The 14,701-nt window shown below is 30.7% G+C and overlaps 1 protein-coding gene across 1 annotated transcript in view; it reads left to right on the top strand.

Annotated features, from left to right (window-relative positions):
• Positions 1-1,860: 1,860 nt before the first annotated feature.
• LOC139091281 (chaoptin) overlaps positions 1,861-14,701 on the top strand; it is a 47,146-nt gene continuing 34,305 nt past the window's right edge. The window contains exon 1 of the mRNA XM_070641281.1: positions 1,861-2,274. The gene's annotated coding sequence lies outside the window, so the exon portion shown is untranslated. The remainder of the gene's footprint in view (positions 2,275-14,701) is intronic.

Genomic DNA, 14,701 nt, shown 5'->3' with positions numbered 1-14,701 from the left:
CTTTCTTTACTTTTTTGTCGTCGTCGTCGTCTAGCGTGTAGCTCTTGTTACCAATTTTACTTTTGAAATTCGGAACATTTCCTGGTATGGCATTGACAATGAAAAAGTTGTTTTACATCATAAATTGAAAATTTTAAAGAGATTGGAATGGGATATTTGAGAATGATTTGTAAGATGATGTAAGATTGGATCTTTTGAAAGGATTCTTGATATTGAAAATTTGTAAATTGGAAATTTGAACTTTTTTTAATTTTGAAATTTGAACTTTTTTTAATCTGATTTTAAAATTTTTCCTGGAAATCCAATGATTCCAATGACCCAACCAACTCTCCATCTTCCTCACTCATCCCTTTTGTTCTGTTTTTGGACAAAATCTTGATTTTTTGAGTTTTTCGAGACTAAAAATTCAAACTTTTCCTAACTCTTCAAGGTTTATTTTTGATACAAAAACTCTTACTAAAACTTTTCTACCCCTTGTCGCAGGCAGGGCTATCCCTGCTCTTGATACAAAATTCTTCAAACTGCAACGTCCTTGAATTTATTGATAAAGATTGAAATTTAGAAGAAAATTGAAATTCAAAAGTTTCAAATTTTTAAAATCGAAAAATCAAACTTTTATCAGAACTTCCTGAGAACTCCCACCTTGATTCCTAACATAAATATCATTTTTATTTCACAAAAGCAAAGCAAACTTCGTCAAACGTTTCCAAAAAAAGAAAAGAAAAAATCAACATATAAAAAAATTTCAATTTTTCACCGTTGAATAAATCCACGTTTTTGAAGTGAGAATAACAGGAAAATTGCCAGTCAACAGACAAGCACAAAAGTGTGGTCGATAAACAGACAAAGAATGCGAAATAGCTTTTGAGAAAAAAACAAACAACACACACGAAAATTGTTCCTTTTTATCACGAATCATGAAGAAGAAAAATCAATTTTTTTATTTGAATATTGGCCCTGAAATTGTTTTTTTGACAACTCTATATTCAGCACAAGACATTTAAAGAAATTTTTTTTTGTACATCTATTGTTTACGTTTTCACATTGCCTGTATTATGCCGGGAAACTTTATCTCATTCTCATATGTCAATTCTCTCAAAAAGTCACAGCGCATGCTCACCAAATTTGTTGCAATTTTACCATTCACAAACAGAAAAGTTGTGATATTTTTTTGGAGGAAGCAATTGAAATTATCGAAATGCTTTCAGTTTCTGTTGTAAATCGCATCGGTGTAGTCGCAAAGGATGAAAAGCTCCGTTCGTGATCAAGACTTACTTTAGTGATTGAGAAAATATATAATAAAAAAGGAACAATAATAATAATAATTATTTTATTGAAAGGGAATCACTATTACGTGTGTGTCGATCCGGACATATGCAGGAACACACAATTATTTGCTTTAAATAATAATAAGATTATAGATACAATCTATTAAAAGCACATCGTATTGTGGGATATAAGTGCGAGTGTGTCCAATGTAATTATATTAAAATTGAAAAAATATTTGTGAATTTATGTATGCGATGTATGATATATGACTATTGGATATACATTTATGCATATGAGGAATAAAAATAAATAAATAATAAATAATAATTCAGACCCCAAAAAAGGAATGTTGGAATCAACAACGAAAAAAAAAATTATGTTAAATATGTTATATATGTAGACGGAATGTGAAATATTCATAAGTAGTGTATTTAATACTAAAAACGAATATACACAAATTTATGCACGACAAGCTTTTTTCAAAAAAAAGGCACTAAAAGGGGCACACAAAAAATTATTTTTTTTTCGTTCCTTTTGTGTGTATTGGAAATAAAAAAAAAGAAATCATAACGTTATAATAGGAAAATAAAGTAACAGAAGTATATATATATAAATATAATGTTTGTGGTAAAAAGAGGATGTTAAATTTAACGACATCGTGTTGTGTGCTCTGTTTAGCGAAAGAATGATGAAGGAAAGAAAAAAAAGTAAACTTTTTTGTGTAAATTAAGCCGAATATAAATCAAGAATATTCAAATTATGGCCTTCGTGGTGGTGATTTTAGGCACTCTAAATTTAAAAGTAGAAAAACAATTCTCTTGAGAAAATTGAAGAGAATCGCAATACATTTATTAGTGTCAGACCTAAAGCAAGACAATAGAAGAAGAGTGCGAATATTAGAAAAAAAAGGTAAAAAAACAGCACAAAAGAAAATGTGGAAGGCAAACTGTGAATACCAAATTTACTGACGATGCCATCACGCGAAATAAAATGGATAAAATTAAAGTGAGAAATAGAATCGAAAAAAAAACAAGATTCTTATATTTTTTTGTATATATACATAAGCTATGGCAACAAGGATTATTCTCTTGTCAACTAAGAAAAAAAAGTTTGAACCTTTGATGTTGGAGGCAGCAAAAAAGGGAAAATCGATTTCCTTTTTGAATTTTTTATGCAATATTCATTTGACTTCTTTTTTTCTTCTTGCCTCTCATAGTTGAGACTAGTTGGAAAAAGCTTTCGGAAGTGGAAGATTTAAGGTCATTTTTGTCGCATAAATCTGTGCAGAATTGAATTTTAAATTTGGTTTGATTTCATTATTGAGTGACTTAAGATTCCGGCAGGAAATGCAATTCAATTGTAACGACTTTTTGGGAATTGAATTTATTGAAATTTTTTTTTGTTTGTTTGAAGTTTTGTGGAATTTTTAAATTTAATTTTTTTTTTCGTGAAAGTTTAATTTTTAATTTGAAAATTTGAAAAACATTTAACATTTACCAACTTAAATCAAAGATTTTACGATTTTTCAACCTGTTTTTTCATAGAAAAGTAAAAAAAAATATAAAAATCTATTTGAAATAAATTTTAATGATGTTCAAAATTTTCTGAAAGTTTTTAAAAAATCTCAATTTTTGAACTTTCAATTTTGAACTTCTTAATAGTCAAAAAACTTCAATTCTGAACTTTTAATATTCCAAAAAGTTTAATTTATAAAATTTCAAATGTTCGAAAAACTTGAATTTTTGAACTCTCTTAGATTCAAAAAATTAGAATTTTTAAGCAAATTCAAAAAAGTAAGATTTCATAAAATGCGATAAATAGAATCGAAAATTTTAAATTAAATAAACTGAAGATTTAATTTAATTTTTTTGAACTTCTCAAATTTCACCAAGAAACCAAAAACTTAAATTTCTAAGAAAACAATTTCAATTTTATCGAAAAGCAAACTTTCATTCTTTGTAATTTAAGAGTTGAAACTTGAATTTTCTTTCAAAAATAAGGAAGTTAATTTGTAATAAGATAACTTACAAACCAACCTTAAACAATATTCTTCAGCAAAAATTTTAATCTGTTTATGACAGCAAGACAAAAAGGAACAGACAGCCGCATTTTCCTCCCGAAAAACTTGATACAAAACTTTTAGTTTTAGTTTTCCAAGAGCAACAAAAAAAAAAGAAGGAAAATCTTTCACGAAATAATTTTTTCCTCTTCATTTTCATGATTAATTTAAAATTCAAAATCAATTGATTGCTCACGAGCTGATGAAAAAGTTTTAAATTTCTTTTTTGAAGAATGTTTTGATTTTCAATGAAATGAATTAAGTTTCAGTGATGTTAATTGAATTATTATCGAGTAAGATTTTGTTGGGAAAATTCCATTGATGCTTGAAAAAAGGAATGAAAGGAGAATGCTGCTTGAGCTGAACACAATACAATGGAATGAAGGAAGAAAAAGTTTTGTTGAATTGTAAATTTAACGATGAAATAAAAAATAAGTTTTAGTCTCATTAATATCAACTGCCAACTGGTTATGATACTTGGGAAAATGCTCAGGGATATATACTTTTCACTCCCTTTGTGCTCTCAATGCAGCTTCGAGTTTCAGTCGTCATTTAATATGTAATTAAATAAACATATTATAAATAATTATGTTTTAAAAATTTTCACTGCTTTACGTGGTTAAAAACTTGATCAATTTCAAGTGTAATTTTCATTTTTATGGAATGGCAATTTAATTAAGTGGAAATGATAATTTTATGTATAATGTGCACACAATCTCACACAACATTTTTTGTGATATTTAATGTGCTATTTCCTGTATTAAATCCTCTGATTTTCATACTAAATTATTTTAATCCTTATTTAATTAACGATTGAAATTTTAATTAATATTGAGATTTGCATGAAAATTGAATAATGAACAGAGATTAAAAATGTCATAAATGAGATGTATGTAGGATATGATTGTATTTGAACAAATGTTGACTCAATAATAATAAGTTATTAGTGAGCAATCCGAAAAACAATTCAATTTGACAAAGCAGCTGTCAAAATGCCGTCAGGGCATATACGTCTGGTCCACCATGCAGCAACATAGCGGTATCCTAGCTTATCGGTAGCGGGATCCTTGAAAATTGAACTTTAACTACAAAAAGCTTTTTTTAACTTAAAAAGCTCATCAAATCACGACTTTCAAATCTTTAAAAATAATAATTTTGAAAGATCTCTTCAAATGAAATTTGATAATTGTTAAGACAGCCATGAAAGTACAGAAAGGATCCGTATCTATGTCTACTAAATAGGGGTATTACAAGGGTATCATCAAATTTCTCGGAAAATTATTAAAATTGCCTTAAAATAAAAGAATTTAATCATGCAAAAGTTCACATTTCAAATTTACTTTACATCAAAGAATTGACAAAACTTTTGAATTGATAAAATTAATATTGATTTTTTTGAAAAATTTTAAATTAATTTTTTTAATAAATATTCGATTAATGTTTACTTTCATGAAGCTTTTTTGAAGCTTTTCATTTTATTTAAAAAATGTTTTCAAGGAAAAAAATCTTTGATAAAAGTTTATTGCTAAGCATTTCCTTAATTATATTTGACTTTTGTTAAATTTATCTACATGTATGCTTTTGAATTTTATTACATATTGTTCTGTCGTTATTTGGAGATAAATTTAAAATATTTTTTAAATTGAAATATTCTTGTGAATTTTATATTTGTGTTGTCAATACAAGAAACTTGGAAGGCATGTTGGGTAAAAAAGTTCGGAAAATAATGTCCTTAGACAGACATGACTCTGGTTCCTATTCAAATTCGGTAAAATTTGGTACCATGCCAGTGTCACCTTGGCAAAGTCTTGGGATTGAAAACTCTAGTAACAGCTATTTTAAGACTAGTTTTTTAATCGCCAGGGGCATTTTAAGTGTAGCCATGGATGGAAAAAAGTATAATAACTTAGTTAATCCTCCGTTTGCTCTGCAAAAGTCTTCAATTTCCCACGGTTTTTCGTTACATAAATCCCAAACCTGCCCTTCACCTCTCTCCCACTCCTCCACATTTTTACACTCGACACAAAGAAATTTCTGGCTATACCTTTGGGCCATCACCTTTTACAATTGTATATACTCAAATTTTGTGCTTATCGTGTTGTGTAATAAGGCTATTGTCTTTAGGGCATTAGCACAAATTTTGCATCTTTATTTAATATACCGTGAAATTTATTCTGATTCAACTCACCCAGTTTTAAATGTTATTAAAGGTGTAAAAAACCGGTGGACAACCCACCGGTGCTGCACACATGTCCCTAACAAGCAGAGATACCGTTTTTCGATATCGTAGTGAACTTGCTGTATCATAAAAGGAAGCTTTTTGTCTGTTAAGAATTGTGGCACGAAATTATTTTGGAAAAACCAGGAACTGTATGCCGTATTCAGTTTAGGTCCCGGGATTAGACCAGCTTGGCACTACCATGGAACCAGATTTTATCTAATCAGACTCAAAACCAGAGTCACACCAGCCAAGGGACATTATTTCCCGCGAAAAATAAAAGGTTGCCCACTAATGTTCTAAAATATTCAATCAATCATAATTCACGTCTGTTAATAATCCTTCCAAACCATATAAAATAACGTCAATTTGACACAGTAAATGAAACCTCTCATTAATTGAAAAAAAATCCCATTCATTAAAGCAACACAAAGGTAATCATTTAGAATGGACTAATTGCACTCCCAAGCTATTCATTTTATTATTTCATGTATCGTAAAATTTATTCTTATTGAGATCGTAAATAAATCTCTTCAATGTTTTTCTAGTAAATATTCCATACACAAGTCGAGTATGTTAAAAAAATAACATTTATATGTGCATCAATTGAATTTCAATACGAGCAAAATAATTGAACTCGATTGAAAAGTTCAAAACATTTTTATTTTTGTATATATTTCTGAATGTTAAATGAAATGCGAGATTTTTGAGCTTCACAAGCACTTAACTTTTACAAAAAAAAGGCTCTTGTAGCGAAAAACTTGTTTGAAGTACTTTTGCAACAAACCAGAATTCTGTAAATAAAGTGTACTATAGCAAGCAGTTTAAATTGAGTGTTGATTCTACATCTATTGTTATGGAAATGTGCTTTTAATTCTGGAACATTGAAAATTAAAAACTTTTATGCTTTTTATGTTAATATGTTTGTGGTATTTGCTGTAGATACACAGACAAAAAAATTGAACAAAGTTCTCGGTTGCTTTATACCCCAAAAGATTGAAAATATGAAGTACAAAAAATTGAATTTTTTATAAATGACGTCGTATTGGAGTTGAATTCAGAATGTCAGAGCTTAGACAGGAATGTTTGATGAGGTTAACTCCTTTGAAAATGAAATTTAGATACATAATTGATAGAGGCGTATTCAGGGAAAGAGTCAACCTTCTCTTTTATGGTCCAGTAGATTGAAAACTCTTGCATCTTCGTTATTGATATAAGATAAAGGTTCAAGTTTTAGTTATTATAAAGTATCCGTTTCATAACCGACTCTAAGATGAATTTGCGGTTCTCATTTCTATTCTCATTCTAACTGCATCACTTACTGACTTGTTCTAACATTTTATATTGCCTAGTTCTCAGTTTTCGTCATTTAACTGCTGTCATTAAAATGCTACACTTATTAATTCAAATTATCTGCACTTCCAAAAATCATTGAGTCGTTGACGGGTTTTGAACCCGGGAGTTCAAATTCTACACCATATTTTATGCATCTATATTTAACGCACCTTAATAAGTGAGCTATCAAAGTGAATTTGCATCTAAGATTCAAGTGAGCAATCCAGCATTAAGTACTTGAGATACTAGTTTGAACCCAACTAAAGTATAAATCTATCTCTAATACTCTACGGTTAGATTTGTCTTCTTGATGAATCTATTAAGTCTATAAATCCAATTTTCCAAATGACATGACTTATAAACAACCCCAAAATGGAAAGAAAAATAGATTAACTTAATTAATAAATTCAAGAATTCAATATTTTTTCTCTCATTTTTATCGATCCGAAATGTCTTCGAGATTGAATTCATCTTGTCGAATTATGTTGAAAAAAACAAAATTTCAATATTTCAGAATAAAAAAAAATGTTTTTTTCATTAAAATACAAAATAAAAAGTATATACAGGCATTTGAGAAGATTTAGCTACAGGGAAAAAATAAATAAAAATTCTTTTCATTCAAAATGGGATAGCAAAAAAATTAAAATTATGAAGGAATAAAAAAAAGAAGAATTTATTCATAAAATTTAAAAACTTTCATTTCTACGGAACGTGTATATACGGTAGAGATATGCTCATAAAAATTATCTCCAATTAAAAATACAAGTGAGATTTATACAATAAAAATTAAAATAGAGGATAAAACTTCATTGTCGCTTCAAACTAAAAACTCACTTGCTGCTGTACCTTAATACATAATGTGAACGTACAAAAAAAAGTTTTTGATTATTTAAAATTGTCACTGCTCTGCCAACGTTGAGTCCTCCCACTTTTTTAGCGTGTTTTAATGATTGGTGGGAGTTATTGTGAATTGTTTGAATGGATGTTTGTCCAATGTCGACTAAACAGGCAAAAAGAGTGATTTTAGGTACTGTAGTAGGCTTTCTGTAGCGTGAAAGTATGTTCTTTGCCTGTAGGAGGTCTGATTTTCATTAGGCTTAGATCACAGGATGAGTAGAGCTTTGAATTCTTTTGTTTTATTTCCATATAGACTTATCAATTTTGAGGTAGATTTGGAAGTCTGTTAGAAACTAGTATAGATTCATCCATTACATTTAGCAAGCATAGCTACTCGGTAAACATTTAACGAACATGTTTTTCTAAAGCTGTGATTTCTAATCGAACTATCTACTTGGCAGCTGTTCCAGAAGGCTTATCACGTATCTCAGTCAAAGTTTTCAGCCAAAAATGCTGCAAATTTGACTATTGACCAGAGTAATTCTTGTCTCAGGCTAGTTTTGATCAAATTCGGTCTCAGACCATAGTTAAGTTGGACTAGGATCAGATTTTCGGCCTGTGCTACTCCTAAATGTCTCTAAAGACTCTAATGTCTTCAAAAATGGATCGACCATCCTCAAAAAATGCTCAAAAATTCTCAAAATACCTAAAATTCACTCATGAATGCGCTCCAGCACTCAATCAAATCTAAAAATCATTCCATCCAAACTTCATCCAGCTGTATGCACAGCAACGTTGAATCATAAAAAAAATTATGCATTTTAATTATTTTACACAAGAAAAATTTATTTTATTATTCATTGTCGATTGTCACATAAAATATATTAATAAAAAACTAATGAATTTTCATTAATAATAGTCAATTATGTGCAAATGCATTTAATTTTCATTCATTGAATATTGTGTGTAAATGGATATAAAAAAATAAATTAATTAAAAATGAAATGAATGCGACAGCAGATCGACAGCCTATTTGAAGACATAGAAGTGGAGACAAATTCCACCCCGTTCATGACTCGTCCTCAATTGCTTTTTTTTTTCGTTCAAAAAGGATTAAAATTAGAGTTTCAAGCAGCAAGCAATATAATTAAGTTATGCTAAGTCAATTCATTTGTAATCCAATTAGAACAATGATAGTTTTGTAAACAATTGGCTGGTGTAGCATAAAATTAGATTTCTTGTATATGTCTTGTTGGAATTTTAAATGAATGTACTTTAGATATTCATATGCTATTGCCTTATTCTCAACATAATTCCGGAAATGAAGGGAAATTTTCTATGAGATCAATAATAACCTAATCAATTTTACCATTCCCTTATAAAATATCGATACAGAATGTAATATTTATGACAATAGCAATGACACAAATTTGATTTGACACATTTTCATGTGAATGGAGAAATTGGATTGTGACCGAACATAAATCAGATCAGAATACACAGTTCAATATGCTTCTTTTTTTTTGCTTCACAAGTTTTTTTGCTCATTCTTATTTATTTGGGGGATGTCCAGTTATTGTGTAGCTTTGTTGATGTGACTGATAATAACGGATTCCTAATAAGACTCGAGCCCACGTCCTACGATCTCTAGTCGCATGCTCCTATCACTGGGCTATCGAGAGTTATTCGACTTTATGGAAAAATGCTCTATTTTAGTCATTTTGCTGAAATTCATACAAACATAACCTCAAAAATTGGCTGCAAAATACAAAATACTTCAAAAACGAAGTAGTGTTATGGCTGGGAGAGAGATTCAAGCTTCTTATACCGTCTTTGGTTGGAATCCACAAGGAAAAAGGCGTCCTGGTGCTCCAGATACAACATGGTCTAGGATGGTAATGAAGGAATGCCAGTTAGGCGTTAAAACTGAGAATTTGGACAAGCTTTGTACTTCGGCCAGCAATAAAGTTAGATGGAAAGCATTTTGTAGCAATCTAGACTCCAAGTTAGAGCATTGTTCGCTAACAGGCAAAGAATGTGCTTTAATCATACAGAACTACTAATACGGTACCTAAAAGCGGTCTCGTTGCCTACTAGGGATTTCAGTAATAAACCTCAAAAATAACCATCAACGACTCTCCCCTAAAATACAGACGTAATAAACGAACGACCACTTTTTGTCACCCATTGCGTCATAGCAATAACAATAACAATAATGATGATAGCAATGATAATGGCGACCGACCATAATAAAAATAATAATGAAAGTCTCAAATTATCGTTTGACTGAAAGCACATTTCATCAATTTAATAGAATATGAAATTAGATTCCAAAGGATATCTATCACATGACTTTCGGAGAAAAACTGTCAATTTTGTTCGATGATGAGATCTATCTCAAAAGATTTTCAACGTCTTTTCTATATGCCGTAGCTGTTTTATGTTGGGCAATTATAAAGATATATTGAAACTCAATTCTGCTTCTGATAAACAATAATTTATCAGTACAAATTAATTCAACTGAGATATTTTTCATCAAATTACCAAAAGACAATGCTTTGAGTGCCACTTGAAAATGTAATTGATTTTTATCGATTTTTTATGCTTTATTTTATTTTATTTCTCTTCCTTTTCCTTTTTTTGTCATTTCCTAAAATTGCTTTAAATTGAAAATTAAATTAAGAAACATTTTTGAGGTGATAGGAATTAGAAAATTGTCTTTTGATGAAGTTTTTGTGGATATATTTTTGAGGATGTAGCCATAGGAATCTTTAGAAATTGGGTTTGATTCCTTTCGTTCTTTAGGTATTCAAGCGTAAAATACAATTTCAATTCTTTTTAATTTTGAAATTTATTGGAAATTCAAAATTATTAATCCAGTGTTGTCGGTCGTAGCTTACTCCCAAGCTGTGCTGTGGCTTACTCCCAAACCTTACTGTGGCTTACTTCCAAGTTGTGCTGTGGCTTACCAAGCAAGCTGAGTCGTGTTTACTCCAAAGCTGCACCGTGACTTACTCCCAAGCTGTGCCATCACACAAAAAAGTTTCGACAACACAGTTCCAATCTGTTCAAAATTGTCCACAAAATGAACAGCTGAACAACCTTTAAGAGATACATAAATCTTAATTTAAAGAAATAATAGACTTGACAATATGACGTACCTGATTTCACTGCCCAACGGGATTTAAAGATCAGATTATTATTTCATGACTGTAGGTGTATGCAACTTTGCTCTTTTGATTTCTTCTAAAAATATATAAAAAAATCTCAAGGAGATTCACAAAAAAAGCCAATCATACATCCATACAGAGTGGGCGAGTATCGAGTAATAACTTTTCTTAGAACTGCTACCGAATTCGATAATATGATTTATGTGTTGTTGAATTGTTAATATTCAATATCAGACTTGTTATTGTTGGATTATCAGATGAATTTCCAGGTAATTCCAACTTGTTAATGCATTACAAAGGCTATCCTTTCGTAAATTTACTTTTCATGTAGATGTCATTAGTGAATAACCACAGAATTTGGTGCTGACATACGAAAGTTGCCATTGATGGTTGTCTTAATAGTTTTCCGAGAACCGAGAACAAGGCTTAATACCTAGAAGAAGCCTCGAAACTGAGAACAGGCAACGAGATCGAAAACAAGATTCAGGACCAAGAACAAGACTCGAAACCAAGAACAAATCTTGAGACCGAAAACAAGTCTAGAGACCAAAAACTAGTCTCGAGCCGGATAACAAGCCTCGAGACCAAGAACAAGCCTCGAGACAGAGAACAACCAAGACTTCCAAGTTCTTGAGAATTGTCGAGACCGTGACTTCGAAAAACTCAGTTTGAGTCTAAACCTGAATCTGATCGAGATTCAGACTAAGTTCTTGGAAGCCTCAATAATTCGACAAAACCAAGATCTCACAGATTTGTAATAATCTACTCAATCAAACTTCTTATTCCAATTCCTTTGCTTCAGGCTCTGTACAAATCCATTCAATTAAAGAAATGCCTCTTTGTTGAGTAGATCAGTACTTGAAGTCAATTCTAAAACTTCACATGAAGTCAAGTTGACTTTGAGCCAACTTTGAGCTTTGATCAATTCTAAAAAGCTCATTAGTGAATGTAGAGCACAGCTTTTTTCCACAAACTGCCTACATCTGCCTCAAGTTGAGTCTCATCTGTTGTGAACCGCCATTCACAATACAAAAGAGCTCCAGCACAGAGAGAGAGAGAGATAAAGCAATTATAAGTAAATATGGCAAAAATGTAAATGTGTATAAGTAATGTGCAATATAGAGTAGCTAATAGCCGTGCTCATTTTGTGTTCTTAAGTGCTATTGCGAGTAAAGGAAGAAAAGGAAAATGTGCGAACGGAGAACAGAATAAAAATTGTTGAAAAAAAAGGAGAAGCTTAATCTTTTTAAAATGATGATGTTTATGTCAGCAAATGGCAGGCGAAAAACGTGTTGCGCCATCGACAAAAGTTATTACACACATTAAAAAAGAAAGTATCTTGAATAATATTCTTGCTAATGTGTGTATCATATTGTGTTCAAGACATCATAATTTACACTCTTTTAGGACTAAAAAAAAGGAGACTCTGAGAATAATATTATGAACTTTTTTTTTCACTTCCTTTTTACTTCTTCATTCTATTCGTCTTTTGCCATGCCTTCTGCATGTCTCCTTCTTTTATTTATTTTCCTTTTATCCATCCATTGTACATACTGTGAAAAGGAACTTTTCCTTTCTCCCCAAGAACATTTAAATTAATTTTTAATTTTTATCATCTGTAAAGTATGTATAGTAAGTATATTGCTCGAAAGGTGTCTTTTGTTGTAGCTCTCATTGTTCCGCTGTTATTTATCATCTTTCTCTCAGCTTTCCTCCTTTTTTTGTAGCTACCTCGTCTCTATTCTATTCCTTCTACTTCGCCTTCTTCTTTTTTTTATGTCATGTTTTATTCTTGCCTCATTTTTACCGACAGACATGAAAAAACTATATGAAATATGATTTCGTGCAAAGGTATTCACCATATTTCTTTTTAAATTTGAGCGCAAAAAATTATTCATACTGCTTCTGTGCCTTGTCTCGCTCTCGTTCACACTGACATTACTTTTGACATTATCATCAACAATCTTCATGCATATAAAAATAATAATTTTCAGCTCAACTTTTTAGCTTCTTTTTTTTCAATAAATTTCGATTAATTTTCATTTTGTACGGTCGTGTGGTTTAAATTTTGTTGCTATTCGCCTTTGGGTTAATGAAAGGTTAATTTTTATGCATTTAGAATCTAATTATTTGCGTATAATCGATTGAATACATTTGATCAATTATGAACTGTTCAATTATCTTCTTTTAATACAAAAAAATATGTTATGGAGATTTTCAATTTCATTTTATTCTGATGATGCAGCTATAGATCAGATTCATGGCAGTTCCAAAAAATACACTAGAGTGCCGCGACACACAGAAATTGTTATATTTAAGAGATCTAAAATCATAATCTACTACAGTAGTGGATAAACTTTTTTCTTGTCGCGGCACAGATGTTGCCTTTCATTGGTCTTCAATTAAGTAGGCTTTGCGATACACTAGTGTGCAACCAAAAGTTTCAGATATTTCTCGAAAAGGATTGCGATACTCTAAATAAATAGTTAATTGTGTCACGTTCTGAAGTTTGAGAACTGAACAGCACAACTTGTTTGTTAGGGTATCGCTACTTTGCTGTATTTCTGATAAGACGTGAAGTAACTCGCACGACACCGTGATGGTTGATTGTTCTTGACCCATTTTTGTAGCGAAAAATATGGTTTGTCGCTTTGTGTCTCTCGGGACTCGGGACTTGACTTTAGTCAGAAAAATGAGATTCAAACCTTTTCTTTAAGCCTCGATCAGAATCATTTCATTTATATATCTCGAATAGTAGTCGACATAAGATAGAATAAACCAGTCATTAGTGTATGAAACACATGTTCTTTGCTATCTCGAGCAGCATTATACAAACTGCAGTTTTCCATAAAAATTTTGAAACCAGGTTGAAATCAGCCGTCACGATGTCGTTATGAGAACATCGCATATTGCAGTTATCAAGGCTACATACCATTACCCTACCGAATACATTGTTTTGTTTGGATATTAAGCAGTCATAACATAGCCACGTCTCAGAAACGTTTTGCCTTAAACAAAAACGGTGCACCTTAAGAAGAAAGCTACATCCTTGATTACAAAACTGTTAATATTTTATCACAACTTCCAAGAAAAATGCGCTAAAGGCTCTCTTTCTTTAGCTCCCTCAAAAAAACAGCATCCTCAATTTTTCATGCCTTCTCTTTCCTTCTTTTTAAGCCTTGTTTAACATTTATTAAAATTTATGAAAATCTCTGTTTGTAGACACATAAAAATGGACATCCAATTTAAATAATTAATAATAAAAACAAATCCTCTGACTGACTTTCAGTCCAGGACTCTCTCTCTCTCTGTTGCGATGAAGAGTCAATTAAATAAATTAAATGAAAATGTAAAATCAATATTGCAATAATAATATAAATATAAAAAGCAAGTAAAATAAACAAGTAGTATGACACTTTTATCAACTCCCTCGACATCTTTTCCTGTCAAGTCTGTCTAACGTATGAAACACATTTTATATCGTATATGTACAATTTTATACATTCATAAACTAAGGAAAAAGTTTTGTGTTTACTGTACAGCTAGTCATAATTGTTTTACATCATGCTTTTTATATGGATTTGTCTTTTGTTTTTTAAAATATGGGAATGAGATGGGGAATAGACTTCTTTATTTCCTTTCTCTCTTCATAAGCTAGGCATTGGGATTTTTTTCCGAAAATTGAATGAAAACAATTGTTTGTACAGACACTTTTGTTCCTATGTGCTGTGCACTTTTATTTATTCATTTGTCTGCAGCAAAGATAGATATCCGAATACAAACATGACACAAACAGCATCAAAAGTAGCTCTT

Source organism: Chironomus tepperi, unplaced genomic scaffold (genome assembly GCF_022539635.2).
Source record: "Chironomus tepperi strain 1889 unplaced genomic scaffold, CSIRO-AGI_Ctep_v1 contig_244, whole genome shotgun sequence".
Lineage (NCBI taxonomy): Eukaryota > Metazoa > Arthropoda > Insecta > Diptera > Chironomidae > Chironomus > Chironomus tepperi.
The sequence above is the reverse complement of the archived record's forward strand: the minus strand, read 5'-3'. Positions and strand labels throughout refer to the sequence as shown.